Source organism: Acomys minous (genome assembly GCF_964271855.1).
Source record: "Acomys minous genome assembly, chromosome: 3".
In the NCBI taxonomy this organism is placed as follows: domain Eukaryota; kingdom Metazoa; phylum Chordata; class Mammalia; order Rodentia; family Muridae; genus Acomys; species Acomys minous.
This window is the reverse complement of record NC_140485.1, coordinates 112,716,973-112,737,254: the sequence shown is the minus strand read 5'-3', so window position 1 is coordinate 112,737,254 and position 20,282 is coordinate 112,716,973. Positions and strand designations below refer to the sequence as shown.

Genomic DNA, 20,282 nt, shown 5'->3' with positions numbered 1-20,282 from the left:
GCACAGCAAATGCTTTAGCCTTGGAGCCATCTCCTTGGCCTCTGGAAACCTCCTTGTGCTTAATTTCATATCTTGTAAGGAATGTGTACGGAAAAAAAAGATTGTAGCCAGGCGTGGTGGTGCACGTCTTTAATCCCAGCACTCGGGAGGCAGAGGCAGGTGGATCGACCAGAGTTCGAGGCCAGCCTGGTCTACAAAGTGAGTCCAGGGCAGCCAAGGCTATACAGAGAAACCCTGTCTCAAAAAACAAAAACAAAAAAGAAATTCATGTTGACATCTGAATCCTGTTCACGCTGTATGTGGATCTGTTCTATACACTTTGATGACATTGGTGACTTGTACTTCCCCATACACCACCAGCCCATTGCAGGCTCCAGAGCCAACACTATTTATAATGATTTAATCTAGAGGATAATCAAACCTCACAGACTGTAAGGACCAGAACATAACTGGTTTGTTTTGTCTATCTCATTTTTGATAATAATACCCAAGATTGACAGTATAGTAGCAGGATAAGAGATCCTGTCTGCTTTCTGTGTCTGGACTGTAATATGCTAGTATCAGTGATATATGTGAGGAGGACCAGGTTGTAAGTTTTGTTAGCCTTAATTATTAAAAACAAAATACTTCAAAACAAAGTGAAATAGCTTGTATCTTAAAGCTCAGAGATCTTACTTAGAGGAAATTTATAAAGCTTGGATTTATATCAGAGGTTCAGTGAACTAAAACCTTATAACATTTTCAAGGTCTTGTGACCTAGAATATTTAAGACTCAGTCATATTTACATGAATGGGATGTATATATGTACATACAGATACAATTAAAGCATGCTTACATATATGCATATCTCATATTTTCATTATTGTACTATATATGTACACATATATACATCTGTATCATGGCCATACGTATGCATATGCACACACAAGTACATATAAAGATGGTATTTGGGGTTTTTTGTTTTATTTTGTTTTGTAATTTTTTTGTTGGTTCAGGGATTTTTGTTCGTTTGTTTTCTTTTGCTTTTGAGACAATATAACTCAGTCTAGCCTAGAAATCACTATGTATATGAGATTAGCCTTGAACTTCAGATCCTCTGAATGCTGGAGAGGTGTGTGTGTGTGTGTGTGTTCAGTTTTATTCACTACTGAGCATCACACATGTTAAGTGAGTATTCTAACAACTTAGCCACACCACCTAGGCCCTTGCACTTGGGTTTTATTAGTCTAGCCATTTGATGTTGTCCTGAATCCACTGGTTTAACATAAAGCCTTTAAACATCAGACAGAGTGTGATAAGAGGCTCAGGAAAGATGGATTGGTAATAGTTCACACAATTCTGAGCCACCAAATTTATTTACACATGCAGAGGTCTTGCTGTTGTCATGTGTTTGGCTAACTCGTGCCACTGCTTCTGGGGAACCTGACACAAATTTAAAGTTACTCAGTTTAGGGAAGAATTTTCTCTTTAGGGCTGTAAAGTTATCTTGGGTTCCCACACTCTTAAGAATTTGAAACTTAGCTCTATCTGCAACAGGAATTTCTCCAGGAAATGGCATGTATTCTTACTATTGGCAGGATTAAGGCCACGCTCACTTGTTATGGCTGTACTGCATTTTGTTCCTTCCTCTATTATTTTCAGCATTGGTGACTCTCCATATTGTGTCCATTTCAACATGACTACTTTATTTTACATTTGGTGTGCAAGGATTTGATTGTGCACACACACACACATATATACACACACACATAGCCTTGTTTCATCTTACACTGAGCCAACACACAAGCTTAAAACATTTGTTGATGACAAGACAGCAAACTTAGAAAGGTGGAGACCAGCTAATCTTTTAAAATCATCTCAACAGTTTTAAAACATGACTCAAGGAAAGAAGAGTGTGTGATATGACGGATTATAAGGAGCCAATGTAAGATGCTACATGCATCCTTTAAATGGCTGTACATAACAAACCATGCTGCCACAAGTTACAGATACTTTGAGCTTGAGCTTTTATAATTTTGAGGATTTATTTTATGTGGATGAGTATTTACCCTGAATGTCTGTATGTGTACCACATGCATGCCTGGTGCCACCAGAGGTAAGAAGAGCATATCAGATCCCCTGGATTGGAGTTACAGATAGCTGTGAGCCACAGTGTGGGTGCTGGAGACTGAACCTGGGTCCTCTGTAAAAAGAACAATTTGTCTTAACCACTGAACCATCGTCCTTCCAGCCCCTAGTTTCCCCTTAAATCCTATTTAAATGGTAGCACGGGAAATTGCTAAATGAATAGACTCTCCCTATCAGCATTACTGGGATTATAGCTGGATATCAAGAACAAAATATCATTTAAGGCATGTCCTTCTCATTCTGAATTTTTAGTGCTATTAATTATTTTTTTACAGAGCAGGGTCTCAAGTTTTAAACCTTCTACCATTCAAATCTTTCCTAATATTTCAGCATAACGAACAAAATTCCTGTAGGTCGCGTACCTCTTTCTTTTTAACTAGGCTCTGTTGATCGATCACTCAGTATTCTCTGTGGTAAATTGTGATAAGATTATTTTAGATGGATGAGGATATCATACTTGGGCCCAGAATAGCTGGCATAGCTAGCATAGCTGGCAGTATACAGAAATGGCCACTATTCTCTCAAAGCAAGCCACCCTTTCCGACCTACTCCACCCCAGCATGCAAGGCCCATACTGGCCATGGCTCCCAAACCATCCTTTCACCTGTCTGCTTGCTTGCAGGTCTGTTTCTTCAGAACAAAAATGGAACATGTCTGGGGAGACCTGTATTCTTTAAGGCAGAAACACAATAGACTAACTAAGGATTAAAATTGAAAGGGGGCGGGGCTTAAAGTGAAACCATCTAACTGAGTGGTTCTCAACATTCCTAATGCTGCATCCCTTTTTATAAAATTATTTTTGCTGCAGAAGAGACCCAAGATGGCGGTGCTGATCGCATACTGCTTCTGATTAACAGGAAAATCAGGACTGCTAAGTGACCTAAAGACCAAACTGAGATCTACAAAACACCAGTGCTGCTAATTCCCACTTGAGAGGGATCCACATTGGGTGGAGCACGAGTGGGTCTGACCCCTGGACCTCCAGCTAACCCACAGAAAAATCCTGGGGTATAGCCCACATTAGCCACCATCTTGAGAAGGACTGTGGAATATCCACGCAGCTTTGGGCTCTTACCACCCATCAACTGCTTGCCAGATCTGGGACAGGGTGTGGACAGGCAGGGCTGAATCCTGGCACTGGACAGAGTCCACATTAGTTGCCTCTAGGAAAGAATGTGGGGTACCCAAGCACTTTTGGGCTCTGATCTCTCTCCGCTCACCAGCTACTTGCCAACCTAGCCCAGCTGGGTCACAGAGCAGATAGAGAGAGTCTTGGCATCTCAAGAGGGCCTGTGGAGATTATGCACAGCTTTGACTTCCGATTTCTCTCAGCCCCCCAGCCACTTAACAGCTGGGCTAATCTGTAACACAGAGCATACAGGCAGACCTGAATGCAGGAGCTGTCCACAATCCACATTAGCTGCCATCCTTTGAGCAACTCTGGGCCTGGGTATGTCTCTTCCCATCAGCCTGAACCATACTGATCTGACATAGCAAAGACACAAAGCAGACAGGCTAAACAGAGACCTGCATGGGCCACAATCCACATAATCGGCCATCCTGCTAGCAGGTTCTGGTTCTGATCTCACCCCACCCACTTGCAACTTGTTGACCTTATCCATCTAGGTCACAGAACAGACAGCCAGAGCAGAGACCTGCGTATGCCATACTCCACATTAGCTGCCATTCTGTAAGCAGCTTTGGGCTCTAATCTCTCTCCACTGGCAAGCTGCTTACCAGCCAAGGCCCAGCCCAACTGGGGCACAAAGCAAATAAGTAGAGCCCTGTCATCTCAAGAAGGCCTGTAGAACACCCCAGCAATTTTGAACTCTGGTTCCCCTCAGCCCCCTGCTGCTGCTTATCAGCCTGGCCCATCTGGGATACAGAGCAAATAGAGAGAGCTGAGTGTGGCACAGATCAAGGCTTACATTTGCTGCCATCTCAAAAAGGTCTGTGGGGCACCCAAGCAACTCCAAGCTTGAATCTCTCACAGCCCCTCAGTGCCTTACTGGCCTACACCATCTGGAACAAAGAAAAACAGCAAAGTAAATCCAAAGAGATAAAGTAATTGAATAAATCCAATAAAGGATTACAGGAAAATACATCCAAACAGATGAAGAAATTGAATAAATCCTATAAATAATTGCAGGAAAATTCATTCAAACAGGAGAAATAAATGAATAAAACTATTCAAGACCTAAAGTGGGAATTAGAAGCAACAAAGAAAACACAAGCTGAGGCAGTCTTAGAGTTGGAAAACACAAGGAAGAGAACAGGAATGATGGACACAAGCCACACCAACCCAATACAACAGAGGGAAGAAATAATCTTAAATGTGGAAGATACGATCGAAGTTATTGATGCATCAATCAAAGAAAATGTTAAAATTAAAATGTTCCTTACACAAAACACCCAAGAAATCTGGGACTCTATAAAATGACCAAATCTAAGAATAATAGGAATAGAAGAAGACTCCAAGCTCCAAAGGCCCAGAAAACATTTTCAACAAAATCATAGAAGAAAAGTTCCCCAACCTAAAGAAAGAAATGTTCATAAACATACAAGAAGCCTACAGAACTCCAAATAGATTCAACCAGAAAAGAAAATTCTCCTACCACGTAATAATCAAGACATTAAATGTACAGAACAAAGAAAGGGTATTAAAAGCTGCAAGAGAAAATGGTCAAGTCACATATAAAGACAAACCCATCGGAATTACACCTACTTCTCAACAGGGACCAGGAAAGCTAGAAGGGCCTGGACAGAAGTCAGGCAAGCATTAAGAGACCACAGACGCGAACCCAGACTACTATACCCAGCAAAACTTTCAATCACCATAGATGGAGAAAACAAGATATTCCATGACAAAACCAAGTTTAATCAGCACCTAACCATAAATCCAGCCCTATAGATGTTACTAGAAGGCTCAACTCAAGAAGGCTAACTATACCCATAAAAACACAGGAAATAAATAACTCCACATTCACAAATCCAAAACACAAAAACACACACTCTACCACCACCAACATCTAGACAAAAGGAACTAACAACCACTAGTCATTAATATCTCTTAACACCAATGGTCTCAAAGCCCCAGTAAAAAGATACAGGTTGACAGAATGGATGCAAAAACAAGATCCATCATTCTGCTGCATACAAGAAATGCACCTCAGCAATAAAGATAAACATTCCCTCAGAGTAAAGGGTTGGAAAGCTGTATTCAAAGCAAACAGACCCAAGAAGCAAGCTGGAGTAGCCATTCTAATATCTGATAAAATAGGCTTTCAACAAAAACTAACCAAAAGAGATGGGGAAGGTCACTATATCCTCATCAAAGGAAAAATATGCCAAGATGATGTCTCAATTCTGAATATATGTGCCCTAAGTGCAGGAGCACCCACATTCATAAAAGAAATGATACTAAAGCTTAAATCACACATTGAATCCCACACATTAATAGTGGACAGCTTCAATACCCCCTGTCTCCCCAATAGACAGGTCATCAAGACAGAAACTAAATGGACAAACAAGGACACTAATAGACACCATGAAAAATTGGACATAACTGATAGTTACATAACATTTCACCCAAACACAAAAGAATACACCTTCTTTTTAGCACCTCACAGAACCTTCTCCAACATTGACCATATACCTGGTCACAAAGCAAACCTTAACAGATACAAGAAAAATTGAAATAATCCCTTGTATCTTATCAAACAACAATGGATTAAAGCTGGAACTCAACAACAAAAGAAACAACTGAAAACCTACAAACTCATGGAAACTGAACAACTCCCTACTCGGTGACATCTGGGTGAGAAACAAAATAAAAAGAGAAGTTTAAAACTTCCTAGAATTCATTGAAACTTAAGACAAAATTTATGGGACACAGCGAAAGCAGTGCTAAGAGAAAAGTTCATAGCACTAAGTGTCTTTATAAAGAAACTGGAGAGATCCCATACTACCAACTTAACAGCACACCTGAAAGCTCTAGAACAAAAAGAAGCAGACACATCCAAGAGGAGGAAATCATCAAACCCAGGGATGAAATCAATAAATTGGAAATGAAGAAAATTATTCAAAAAATCAACAAAACCAAGAGCTGGTTCTCTGAGAAAATAAACAAGATTGACAAACCTTTCGCTAAACTAAAAGACAGAGGGATAGTATTCAAATCAACAAAATCAGAAATGAAAAGGGAGAGATAATGATTGAAAACCTAAGGGAAATAGACAATTTTCTTGATAGCTACCAACTACCAAAATTGAATCAAGAGCACATAAACAAGTTGCATAGTGCTATCACACCTATGGAAATGGAGGCAGTCATCAAAAGTCCTCAAAGGAAAAAAAGCCCAGGATTCAGTGAAGAATTCTACCACACTATCAGAGAAGAGCTAATACTAATTCTCTTCAAACTATTTCACAAAATAGAAACACAAGGAACATTACCAAATTCATTCTATAAGGCCTCTACAGTCACCTTGATACCTAAACCACAGAAAGACTCAACAAAAAAAGAGAATTTCAGACCAATTTCTCTTATGAACATTGATGCAAAAATATTCAATAAATACTCAAAACAGAATTCAAGAACACATCAAAACTATCATTCCCCATGACTACATCCCAGGCATGCAGGGTTGGTTCAATATATGAAAATCCATAAATATAATTCATCATATGAATAAACTGAAAGAAAAATTCCACATGATCATCTCCTTAGATGCAGAAAAAGCATTTGACAAAATCCAACACCCATTCATATTAAAAGTCCTGTAGAAAGCAGGGATACAAGGCACATACCTAAACATAATAAAGGCAGTATACAGCAAGCCAATAGCCAACATCAAACTAAATGGAGAGAAACTTAAATCAATTCCCCTGAAATCAGGGACAAGACAAGGCTTATATCTCTGTATCTCTTCAATATAGTACTTGAAGTCCCAGCTAGAGCAGTAAGACAACTAAAGGAGATCAAGGGAATACAAATCATAAAGGAAGAACTCAAACTATCACTACTTGCAGATGATATGATAGTGTACATAAGAAACCCCAAAGATTCTATTAAAGAACTCCTTCAGCTGATAAACATCTTCAGCCAAATGACTAGGTACAATATCAACTCAAAAAAAAAAATCGGTAGCCTTCCTGTGTACAAATGACAAACAGGCTAAGAAAGAAGTCAGGGAAACTATACCCTTAACAATAACCACAAATAATATAGAGTATCTTGGTGTAACTCTAACCAAGAAAGTGAAAGATTTACATGAAAACAAAAACTTCAAATCTCTGAAGAAAGAATTTGAAGAAGATTTCAGAAGATGGAAACATAGTAAAATGGCCATCATACCAAAAGCAATCTACAGATTCAATGCAATTCCCATCAAAACACCCACACAATTATTTACTGACCTTGAAAGATCAATTCTCAATTTCATATGGAGAAACAAAAAACTCAGAATAGCTAAACCAATCCTGTACAATAAAAGATCTTCTTAACACTATGATGGGCAGATCTGGACCCAGGGGTTCTGCTTGATTTATGGCAGCAACCAAGGATAATATGTGCAGTCATCATCAAACTCCTACCCAGACCTAGGCAAGGGACAGAATATTCTCCACAGAAATGGAGACTGGGGACTAACTTTCACATGAACTCTGGTTCCCCATATTTGGCCATGTCCCCTTGATGGGGAGGCCTGATGGCACTCGGAGGAAGGATAGTAGATTACCAAGAGAAAACTTGATACCCTAGCATCATATTCAAGGGGAGGAGGTCCCCATCAGTCACAGTCATAGGGAAGGGGAGCGGGGTGAAAGTGGGAGGGAGGGAGGAATTGCAGGATGCACGGGATGGGATAGCAATTGAGATGTAATATGAATGATTTCGTTTTTCAATAAAAAAAATTTAAAAAAAGATCTTCTGGAGGAATCTCCATCCCAGATCTCAAGCTATACTATAGAGTAAGAGTAATAAAAACAGCATGGTACTGGCATAGAAATAGCCTGGTTAATCATTTTAATTCAATCAAAGACCCAGAAATAAACCTGCATACCTGTGGACACTTGATTTTTGACAAAGAAGCCAAATCCACACAATGGAAAAAGATAGCATCTTCAACAAATAGTGCTGGTCTAACTTAATGACTACATGTAGAAAAATGACCCATATCCATCATCCTGCACAAAACTGAAGTCCAAATGGGTCTAAGACCTCAACATAAAACCAGATACACTAAATCTGCTAGAAAAAAAGTTGGGAAAAGCCTTGAGCTCATTGTCACAGTAGACAACTTCCTGAACAGAACACCAACACCTCAGGCCCTAAGATCAACCATTAATAAATGGGACCTTATGAAACTGAAAACTTCTATAAGGCAAAGGACACTGTCAACAGAACAAAGCAATAGCCTAGAGACTAGGAAAAGATCTTCACCAACCCAATATCTGACAAAGGGCAAATATCCAAAATATATAAAGAACTCAAGAAATTAAATACCACCAAAACAAATAATCCAATTAAAAATGGGATACTGAACTAAACAGAGAATTCTCAACAGAGGAATATTAAATGGCTGAGAAACACTTAAAGAAATGTTCAACATCCCTAGGCATCAAGGAAATGCAACTCAAAACTACTCTGAGATTCCATCCTACACTTATCTGAGTTATATTCAATGGGAGTTGGTTACAAGTTATTATTGGTCTTATTTAGAGAGAAAACAAGGTTGGACTTAGGGATGTCTCTCTTTTCCTTATCTTCCATTCTTAGATTTGGAGATAGGGGATGTAAAGGAGGAAGGGAGAATATAGAAATATATAGGGAAAATAGACCAAAAAGTAGATTAGTGAATCTACTCCTCAACTTAATGCCTCAATTTTCACCCATAGGGTTATTTTTAATTCACTGATATAGAATTTTGTATATAGATGCATAATAAGTTTAATTTTAGATACAGTGGTATTGAATTCAAATGTAAGATTATTCTTCACACATTATATATATAGATATGTATATATATATGTACTCTAATATGAGGTATCATACCCATATAACTCAATTATAATACAAAGTTTACTTCCAATAATTTGAAAGTGCTATAGCAAGCTGTTTAGGATGAATAAGATACACAAGTTAATTGTTAGTTGATCAAATCATGGTCATATCAATTACAAGTCTATTTTTATCACATCTTAACTGCAACAAATAGATATGATCCTATAGAAAGATAAGGTGAAATAGTTAGATAAAGTTTTCAAAAACCTCAGAGACATACAGAATAAGGCATTTAAAAATGCTTTTATTATTTTAGAGTCACTGAAAATGAGACAGGTTAACTCCTGGAAACATCCAGCCAACTTCAAAGAGGATAATGAGCATCAAAGAATGAAGAGGGCTTCAAATGTGGCAAACAAGCTAGAGGGAAAAATGTCCTTGTTTCTACCACCAACAGAATTCTGCCTTAAAAAGGGGTCAAGTTTAGATGCAAGCAGAGTGGAAGCCAAACTCTGCCAAGTCAGGGTAAGCAAACTCTCAATAGTTCCTGCCTCACAAATATGTCTGTCAGATATACTGGGCCAGAAGGCTGAAGATGATACTGCAACATTATAGAGAGGTTTGCATGACTATTCAGATAGCAAACTGTCTCTATCACCTTCTCATTTTGAAAGCTATTAACCTGCACTCCTGTTATACTTGGGTAATCAATTTTATTTCTTCTCAAGTCTCTGATGGGATTGAAGACCAGAAAGTTTAGTTTTACAATTAAGCTTAGTTGTTTAGGGATTAAGATGTTTTTAGGTCTAGATAGATGTTGTAAATTGATAATGACGAGATATGATAGATATTGATTTACATTCAGAATTTTAGATTCACCAAGATAGGAAAGAAGTTTTCTTCAAGGCTGCCAAATACAAATAGCCAAAACACTAAGAATGTAACACTTATATAATTCCTGATTGTGTCATGGTTATTCTTGCTATAGGTAGTTTATTGTATATATGTGTAATAATATAAATGTATATGTAAAAAGAAAAAAAATAATAAAAAGTGAAACTAGAAAAATTCTTTTTCCTGCTACTTCATAATTGTCATTTTCCTATTCTTGTGAGTTGTAATGTAAATATTTCTGAAGACAGAGGTTTGTCAAGGGAGTTGCAACCCACAGGTTGAGAACTGCTGATCTAAACACAATGTTTGTGGGGTTTTTTTTCCTTTTGCTCATACAGAGTGCATACACAGTGGCTGTTATGTAACAGACATGGATTGGAGGAAGAAAATGACAGAGCTGCTTTCCTTTTATTCCATATACCCTTGATTGTTACAAGTACCCACATTATGGAAAAAATGCCCCCTTACCAAAGCGTTCATTCTGCATGATGGAATAAGCTTTGAAAAAAAGCCAGTTATAGCACCAACCATAAGGCTTAAAATTTAATATAAAAAATACACTGCCCAAATTGTGAGGTCAGCATGAGCAGATGTCTATATAAGTCAGAGAAAAGGTAATGTTGAAAGATACCACACAGTCCGACATTTAAAGTACTGAATGGAACCCACTCATTAGTAGAATTCTCTGCTTTTCAAAAATCCTGCTGATAATTACCTTAGAGGAGGAAGTCAGTCTGCCAGTTGTCCTTAGCCTGAGGTGGGTGGACAGTTAAATGGACGACATAGAGGAATCTAGTCACACTGTGTTTCTTAATGGGGTGTTCTTTATACCGTCATATTCCCTTTCTGCTAATTTGTTATGACGTGTTTAGTCCTCTACTTTCAGTGACAAAGACTTTATAAGGTTTTTCCATGAATAATGTTTTTGAGTTTTTATGCAAATAAACAAACTCTATTGACAACATGAAACCGAACCCTTCTCCAAGCATCAAATGACTTAGGGATTCCTCACCTTGGCGTTTCATCTGCAAGTACATAACTTCCTTTCCTGATGAAAAGCGAAGAGAAATGATACAACAACTTGAAAATTAGTAAGACTTTTGTTCCTCTCCTCCTCCTCCAAATAACTGTATTATCTAAGATACGTAATGTATGGTGTGGCAAATTTGTTTGCCATGAAGCTACTAGGACAGTATCACAGTATCTCAGTGTCTTATGATATACCATCCCCTGGGCAAACAATTCAGCTCCATACAGTGTGCATCTTGTCCTGGAGGATGCTTCCGTCCTTTATTGGCCTCTTAAAAGGGTCGCAAGAAAAGTGACTACTGTCGATGATGCTCTGTGACACTCATCTTGGTAGATAGTAAAAGGAAGGTACATAAAGCACAATTCCTGAATCAAGATTCCATTCGGGCAGTTTAAAAAGAGAAGTGCCGGTTTCTTCTTTTCTTCTACTACCCTCCATCAAAGGGCATCCAAGCTCCCTTTAAAATATATTAGCTTTTTTTTTTTTTTAAGTAGTATCCACTACAGATAAGTTACTTCTAAAATAAATCCAGCTTGTGTTTTTATCATGGAAAGGAGTATTGATTACTTAAATCTCAGTGTAAAGGACATGACCCAAGGCCACTTACTTGTGTCCTTTACTGGCTGGCTGACATCTGCCATCTACTTTAGTGTTATCAGATCCTGCATAGAATCCTTAGCATTTGAAATGTATATGGTCTCAAGATCTACTATGTACATGGAGACAAAGCAAACATTACGTGACCTAAGACTGTTTTTATTAGAATAGAAAAGCGAGAGACATGAAGGTTTGTGGAAAGCAGAGAGAATATTGGATAATCTATAAGCTCAACACTCAAAAGGCAATAGATTTATGACTCCAGTTTTATCAATAAGAACTTAGTCTTTTCCTTGTCCTGGGTCTGCTGGGTCTGCTTTTCTCTAGCTGACCTTTTGATCTTCACTCTTACTCTTGCCCAGAGAGTAGCCAAGTAGCTCCTGACAGCTTTAGGACAAGTCACCAACCTACAACAGGCACAATGGAAAGACACTTTCCTTCTCAAAATCCAGCACAGGACTGCTCTGCAAAGTGCTATGTGTTTGTTGTTTCCTGAACTGTAATAATGTTCCATAGGCACAAGAATTAAAAACTATTGTTGACATCTAGATCTATTTTGGTTGGCTGTCATTTCAAACTACAAGTCATAGAGTAGGTAATCAGCAAAGTTGCTGGAAGAGCACACAAGGGAAAGAGCGTTGTAATAAAAAAGATCGTTGCTGATGGCGAGTCAGAAATCATAGGTAGCTAGTCGTAAATATATTCAAATAAGTATGCTGAGATATAACCTTAACTTCACAGTGAAAATAGAAAGAACATGAATATACCAATGGTGAGCCAGGTACTGCAAGCTATGCCGTTAAGCCCCGGGTGAGCAGGGCTTAATGTGCCCACTTCAGCTGGGCTAGAATGCTCTCTGACAAAAACATTGATCTGCATCCGCAAGAAGCCACCCTGGTTCCCATTTGACTTCTGGAATTAACAAATGACTCCCCACGCCCTTTCACACACACCCCAAATCCCAAATTCGACTTTCATTCCACTACCTCTTTATCGTTCCTTCACTGATTCTTCGAGCCTTTATAGAAAGGCAAAGAGGGTTCCATGTGGACTGGAAAAGAAAATATAAGGGCTGTGTATGAGTATATACTAAACAAACTCAAGAAAGGAAATCTATACACCATTTCAAAAGAATAAACTTGTCCTCCTCCTCCTCCTCCTGGGGGTCTATTAGATGAAGCACTACAGTGATGTGGTAATAACAGGGCCTGTTGGCGCTGTATGGAAGTACTTTGCTAAGAGGACTGGGGAAAGCGTAGTCTTTGATGATTTGTCTAAAAATAGCCTGGCAATTAGATGCTTTCGGCAGAGCTTTGAAAAGGAAGATGGTGGCCTCTCCTTCACAAAAGACTTTTAGAGACCAAAAGAGTGATTCTTTTAGGTCTGAATGCTGCTGGGCAGAAGTCAAGGAAGGAGACAGTCTCTAAGCTTTCCCAGCCTATGATTCAGACAGTCAAACTGCTCAGTGATGGGATAATCTACAACCCAATTGTTATGTGAGACAGCTGGGGATGGGCTAAGTGAAAAAATAAAAGACAAATTACAGGGTAAACTCGTAGACTGCTAGAAGATAGAGTCTTTTATCCAATTTTACCTGTTGTTTTGCTATTTTACTAGTGGTTATATGGTAGATTCTCTTCGGGGGGAAAAAAGAATAACTTACAGTATGAACTATTGTGAAAATAAAATGCCCTATAAAATTCCTGTGATAGTGCCTTTATTTCTTCAGGGATCCAAACATCCTGAGCTCCTAGGCTTGCCTGTGGTTTCCTAACACTAGCCATTCTCTCCTAAAGGCTTTCTTTCACCAAGCTCTAGAGTTTTTTTTCTTTTTTCTCCCAAGGGCTAGAGTTTTTATGTTTACTCTTTCTGCCAAGCCTGAGCCAATTTCCACATTCCTTTTCTGAAGCTATAGATGAAGTTTGGTTTTATTTTCAACCGGTGTTCTGTTCTGGGATTTAGATTGCTATTAGATTTGGATTTTTTTCCCTGTAGGTCATTAAAGAACCACACTGGTAACTAATTTGGTTCTCTTTTCACTTGAAAAGACTTGACGAAACTGTCATTTGGTCATTTTGTTATTAGGTAATATTTCAGTTCCATCTCCATCGGTATGGGTCATTTTCCAAGTTTTACTAAAATTATTTTGCTATTAAATTTATAACATAAAATTCAATATGCTTCTATATCATTTTTTTGCTTCTTCATCATTCTTACAGAATAAAGAACTTATGTCTTATCTACTGCCTTGATTCCCAACTTGATTTCCCAACAGTCCTGTAAATACTTAGCAGTGAACATGGTGTCTAACTTATTCTATGTGCTATAAGCTTGTGGCATAGTGCGCACTATATAATAGCACGTGTTCAATAAACATTCAATGCCTTAAAGAAATTGAGAAATGAATGAATAAACAAAGGAGTCGAGTGCATGGCACAAAATAAAACATTAACCATTTGTTTATTAAATGAGTACAAAATTATGTAGTCTGGGTATAGAATTCATATTCAATTATCAGTATATGATAAAATACTCTATAGTTGATATTAGAATAGTGGCAAGATCTGGATTTTTAAATATAAGTAAAATTTCAAACCTAAGAAACCCCACAAGTTCATACAAAGCTAATTGGAAGATAACAATGAAAATGACCAAAAGGAGAATAACTACAAATTGTCAAATTATGATACTTGTCTTATTGATAGTCTCAATAAGCCAAAACCTTGGCCTGACAAAGATGAGGACGGTGCTGAATGTAACAAGAATTATTTTAGAGAAATATTCAGGTGTCCATCATGGTCTCCTTAAGGAAAAAAACAGATGACCCAAAGATTTGACTTGTTCAAGCCTAGCAGCTGGTACCTTTGTGCTATACAGATGGGTGCATAATATTCTTTTCAGATCTGTTAAACATCATGGTCCCTAATTTAGACTAGAAAGATAGCTTAGTTCTTGATGTGTGCATTATGCAGGCATGAGAACTAGACTGCATTCCACAGAATTCATGAAAAAAGCCAGATGTGATACTATGCCATGCTCAAGCAATCACCATACTGGGCAGGTAACAAAAGAAGACCCTTGGGACTTCTTGGCCAATGAGTCTATCCCAACTCATGATCTCTAATCCCAGTGAAAGACCCTCTTTCATTAAGGTAAGTGATAACTATCTTGATGAACAACAGTCAAGGCTGACTTCTAGCCTTCACATGTACATTTACACACATGAACATGCACCTGCACATACATGTGTACAAGCACGCATGAGCGTGCAAGTGTGTGAGTGCATGCACACTCATATTGTACGCATGTGCTAACACACACACACATGCACACACAAACCTGTACATGCAAATCACATGCAGCCAGATGAGACAGCACCTGCCTGAAATCCCAGCACTGAGGAGGAAGAGAAAGACAGTGGGATTTCCTATATGGCAAGCCCCAGAATCAAAACAGTAACAGCAACAAAGAGCTTAACTTGTATCTGTGGAGATGAAAATCTTAGCCACCTGTGATCTTATTTCACTAGTTAATAACAGGAGGGAATGGATTCCTGCAACAGGGTGAGAATGGGAAAAAACTCAATGCCTAAGGACTCATTTCCTATTCAAAGAATTTGTATATGGTGGTTGGGTGGAGAAAGGCTGAAGTTTGTCAAAAATAGTCAACAGTTTTAAAAAGTTCCTCTGTCAGAAAAAGCCGTTTATCAATCGCAATCCAGAAACCTGTCAGCCCAATCTGGCCAAAATATAAAAAAATCAAAGTGTTATTTCCCACATTTGAAAGAACTTTTTGATAGAAATACATGAAATAAAGTCAGTATAAAGCATTTAAGACGGGTGCCATGGTGCATGCCTTTAATCAAACACTTTGAAGACAGAGGCAGGGGGTTCTCTATGAGTTCCAGGCCAGCCTCATCTACATAATGAGTTGCAGGTCAGCCAGGGACACAAAGTGAGAGTCTATCTTTTGAAAAGAGGTGAAGGATATTTTATAACTAAACACTACTTAAGACTTTTAAGCTTGAACTGGAGAGATAGCTCAGAGGTTAAGAGCACTGTCAGTTCTTCCAAAGTCCTAAGTTAATTCCCAGCAACCACATGGTGCCTCACAACCATCAATAATGAGGTCTGGTGCCCTCTTCTGACATGCAGGCACACATGCAGGCAGAATACTGTATAAATAATAAATAAAAAATTGTTTTTAAAGTTTCTATACTGAGAGAGAAAGAGAAAGAGAGAGAGAGAGAGAGAGAGAGAGAGAGAGAGAGAGAGAGAGAGAGAGACTCTTAAGTTCTTCAAACAAAATGGTAAATATCAAACAATAAAGTCCATGCAATTCTTGCATGCATAAGGGGGGAAGGCATGAAGCTAAGAACCAACAGCATCCTACCTGTCACTGCAAAGCACACCTTCGATCTGCTGAAAATATTCCCTTGCTGTACTGAGAAGGATGCTTCAAAGGCACTGTCCTGAAGATGAGCATTGCCCAAAGCTGCTATGAACAATAGGGTGCTTTGTGAAAGATTTTCCACCATGTGACAAGGCTCTCTTATATCTATAACTTTGTTCTGTTTCCAAAAATACTACATGAACGTAGAACACAATATTGAGTTCTAAAGAATTACATTTGATGCAGAAAACAAAACACCAAGTCCTCAGCTTCAGTTTTAGCTCAGTGCAATTATGCACTCAGAAACTGTCCAAAAAGAGGCTGCAACACAAAGAAATGTTACTATCATAGATTGTCCAAAATGGAGCCATAACATAAGGAAACCTTACTACGCTTTTTTTTTTCCTTTCTGTCCCAGGCTTCAGATGTCACACGTGTAAAGCAGCCATTCTACCACTGAGCTCTAGCTACTCAATCCTATTGTCTCTTAGACAACCCTGTTATCATGGGCCACCTTGAAAATCATTCTATTTCTGCTGGCTGTCACCTCTACTGATGTCTTAGCGTCCTTTTCCTTTTGCTGTGATAAAATAGTCTGGTGAAAAGAACTCAAGAGAGGGAAGGGATTAGTTTAGCTCAAAGTTCCACCGTCTTGGGGGAAGTCAGGATAGCATAGCTCACATGAATGAATGCATACACAGTAATGCTCACCTGGCTTTCTCCACCCCTGTATGGTCCCGGGCCCCACGTGGTCCTGGATCTCTGATTAGGGAACAGTGTTATCTTTGATGTGTTGGTCATCCCACCTCAACTAACATAATCAAAACAGTCCCCCATAGGCATAGACAGAGGGTGAAACCAAGTCTTTTTGCCTAGTGTGTTTTCAAGTCTTTCTGGTTTCCACACTTGGCTCCTGTGTTCTGAGAGTCTAAAGCAAAACAATAGAAATGTGAATGTCTTTAAATGTGAGAGGCAGTGTTAATCTTACTCAGTTAAAAATAGCTTGCAAATTTTCATTTGTTTCAAACACGATGTCTCCTTTAGGTATTGTATCAGTTTCCTGTGTCTTTCTTCCTTACCCTCCATCTGGCTTCTCCCATCTCCTGATACTTTTCAAGATTTGCATTTTGTTTTACCTTCTATCATGTCATATTTTTAAAATCTCATCTGCATCCATTCCAACCTGTCCTTCCTATTTGAACATCCTTCATCCCAAGGTGCCAGACACCTTCCCACTATACTTTATGTACATCATTACTCAGACTTGACCCTACTTGTCACAACTCCCTTTAAATACAGTTTTTAAAAGAGGGCACAAATAATATTCAAATGGTAGTAGTCTGTCACCAAGAAAAAACAGCTATAGTTCAGACCTTCAAGTCTGGTGCTCAAGGTTTATGTCCCTTCAGTGCTGTGTACACATAACTGAAAATCAATGGGAAGTTAATGGAAAACAAATACCACAGAGAGACTCAGGCACTTCCCATAACATTCTGACAGAGCAAGAGAGAAAACGTTTTGAGCAAATGGCTGAAAACATGTTCGCAAAGTTAAAGAAAAAAATGGATCGGTTGTTTTTATGTTGCTTACCTTCACGGAATCTGTAACTTGACTTTGGGCTCAATATGGTTCCACTTCTTCACATTAAAACAGAAAGAAAAAGGCCTTTGGGGAAAACCTGGAGAGACACACTCTGATTAGGACAATTCACCAGGGCTTACTAGAAGATTCTTATATCTTTTCATTCTTTGAGTTATAAGGAATGAGCTCTGGAGGGTCCGGGTATTTTCTAAAATCATGAATGCAATGAACAACTAAAGTAGCTCCACTCACTCAGAGTTGACCTGGACCCTGACACACCTGTAACCAGGAAGGTAGAATCTCTCTGGCCTCTTCAAAGGCCATTGACCAAAACACTGACTGTTCTTTAAAAAAATCAGTGAAATGAGTTCTGATAGAAAATGTAGCCTGGCCTGGTGATAGAGGCTATAAACCCAACTACTACGCAAGAGATGGAAGCAGGGAAATTATAAATCCAACATCTACCCTGACACTTGGTGAGATGCTGTCTTAAAATAAAAATGTTTTAAAAGGCAGGGCTAGAGCACAGGGGTAGAGGAACATCTGCCTAGCATATGGGAGGCCCTACATTCACTCTCCAGCACTACCAAGAAAATCAATTGTTAATGACAAATGAATTGCTTATAAGCATTTGCTCTACCTTGCTATGGTATAATTTAATTATTCATTCAGTAATTGATTTTAAAAAAGATTGTGTATACAGTGGTTAATATCATGGCTTCCAGAGTCAGACTTCAGACAGACAGATGTGTTTCTTTTCCCGCTCCATCTGTGTTACCATAAGCATACAGAGTATTCAGTCATTTAAAGTATTGAACCCACAGTGTTGATGCAATGAAGGTAAACGAATGTTCCTCCTTGATATGTGTGTAGAAAATATCCTTAGTAAGACTACCAGAACAAATTAGCACACAAGCTGTGGCTTAAAACAACACAAAATTATTGTCATAATTCCAAAAATCTTAAGTTCAGAAAGGGCCCCACTGGGCTAGAAGTTAGGTAACCGGAGGACTGGATTCCTTCACTGAGGGTCCAGGAAGGCTCTGCACTCTTGCCATGCACAGCCACTAATATCCACTCAGCCGGGAAGACCAGCTGGCTTCTATCACACTGAGCCGTTGACTCTGATCCTGTTGCCATCCTCTTCCACATTTACAGGAACAGCAATTAACACTACTCCCATGCCAGACCCGGGAGCCTTTCCTTGCTAGAAAGTCAGTTGATTGGCAGCCTTAACTCCACCTGTCCTCCCCATGAATTGCTACCAGTACAGTTTGTCCAAATAGCAAGGGAAGGAAACTAAATTGAGGGGGGGGTGGGATGGGGGGGGGCAGCTGCTATTTATCCTATTACACAATGAGATTTAATCTAAGTCATCTAGAACTAACGCTACCATTTTAAACTTTGCATACTAAGATAGCATAACAAAATGAACTCTATACATTGTTCACTGAATGTAATACATTATTGTAATTTTTATGGATAAATATTCCTGCAAAGGGCAATCCAATTCTATTACAAAGTATGGGAGTATAGAACTATATGATGCTGTGTGGCTTTTAATAAGATACTCAGGTTTTGATGATCTTAAAGGCAGCTGGTTTATCTCAATTATTCATAAGAATGATTTGATTTTCCTTTGACATTGAATCCCAGTCCTGAAAGAAGATAGCAAAGCCACACAAAGTCTCATCTATCTGAGGAAACATTCTTTATTTTCAAAGTGGTACATACCAGTGAACCAGTTCACATCTAAGCACATTAGACTTGCACTCTCTTTCCCAAATGGGATTACATGGGCTAGAGTTTTCTGACAGGGCAGGGATTTGGATCAAGGCTACCTAAAAATTTTGTCTTGCTATTTTCTCTTAAAATTGGTGAATGCTATGAACTCTTTTCTCCCCTAAATTCCACTTGTCAAGAACACCCACTCACAACCTTGCATACAGTTTTTGAGTTTTCTCTAATCTCCTGAAAGCGGTGAAATAGCTCCAAGTTTCCATGCGCTTTGGAAGAGTGCTCAGCCCTAATGAGGGCATCTCCCTCTCTCCCCAAGGCTCAGGAAACATCATGGAAGAGAGATGAAAAGAACGTTAAGAGCGGGAAGCTGGAGAGCAGTGCTGTGGAATGCTGTCTTCTGCATGGCACGGCTACTGCATCCACGGACTCAAGTATGGTTCTTACACAAGATCAAGTCAACAAACTGAGACAACATCCCAACAGGCAACACTAACAGGTTTCAGTGGCTTATTTACCAAAAAGCACAGGAAAGAACTCAAAATGGAAGATGTGTTCTGAGTGCCTGGAGGGAAGGGAAGAGAAGAGTTAGGTTACATGTGATCAAAAAGCATTGTTTACATGAATGAAATTGTCAAATAAAAAATAAATACATTCTACTAAAAGTAGTCAACCTTTAATCCCAGCACTCAAGAGGCAGAGGCAGGAGGATCTCTAAGTTTGAGGCCAGCCTGGTCGACAGAAAGAGTTCTAGGACAGCAAATAAATAAATAAATAAATATTAAAATACTCTCTTCTGTTCAACAACAGGTATAAATAAATAAGTAGATAGATGACAGATAGGTGATAGGTAGACAGATAGATAGATAGATGATAGATAGGTAGATAGATAGATAGATAGATGAGAGACAGACAGAAAGT

The 20,282-nt window shown here is 38.8% G+C and overlaps 1 long non-coding RNA gene across 1 annotated transcript; it reads right to left on the bottom strand.

The window, feature by feature from the left end:
* Window positions 1–2,154: 2,154 nt before the first annotated feature.
* LOC311594036 lies at window positions 2,155–4,069 on the bottom strand. Its single transcript, XR_014777917.1, has 3 exons — window positions 4,057–4,069; window positions 2,733–2,799; window positions 2,155–2,183 (listed from the first exon to the last, which is right to left on the bottom strand). It is a non-coding gene; the product is annotated as an uncharacterized lncRNA (long non-coding RNA).
* Window positions 4,070–20,282: the final 16,213 nt, after the last annotated feature.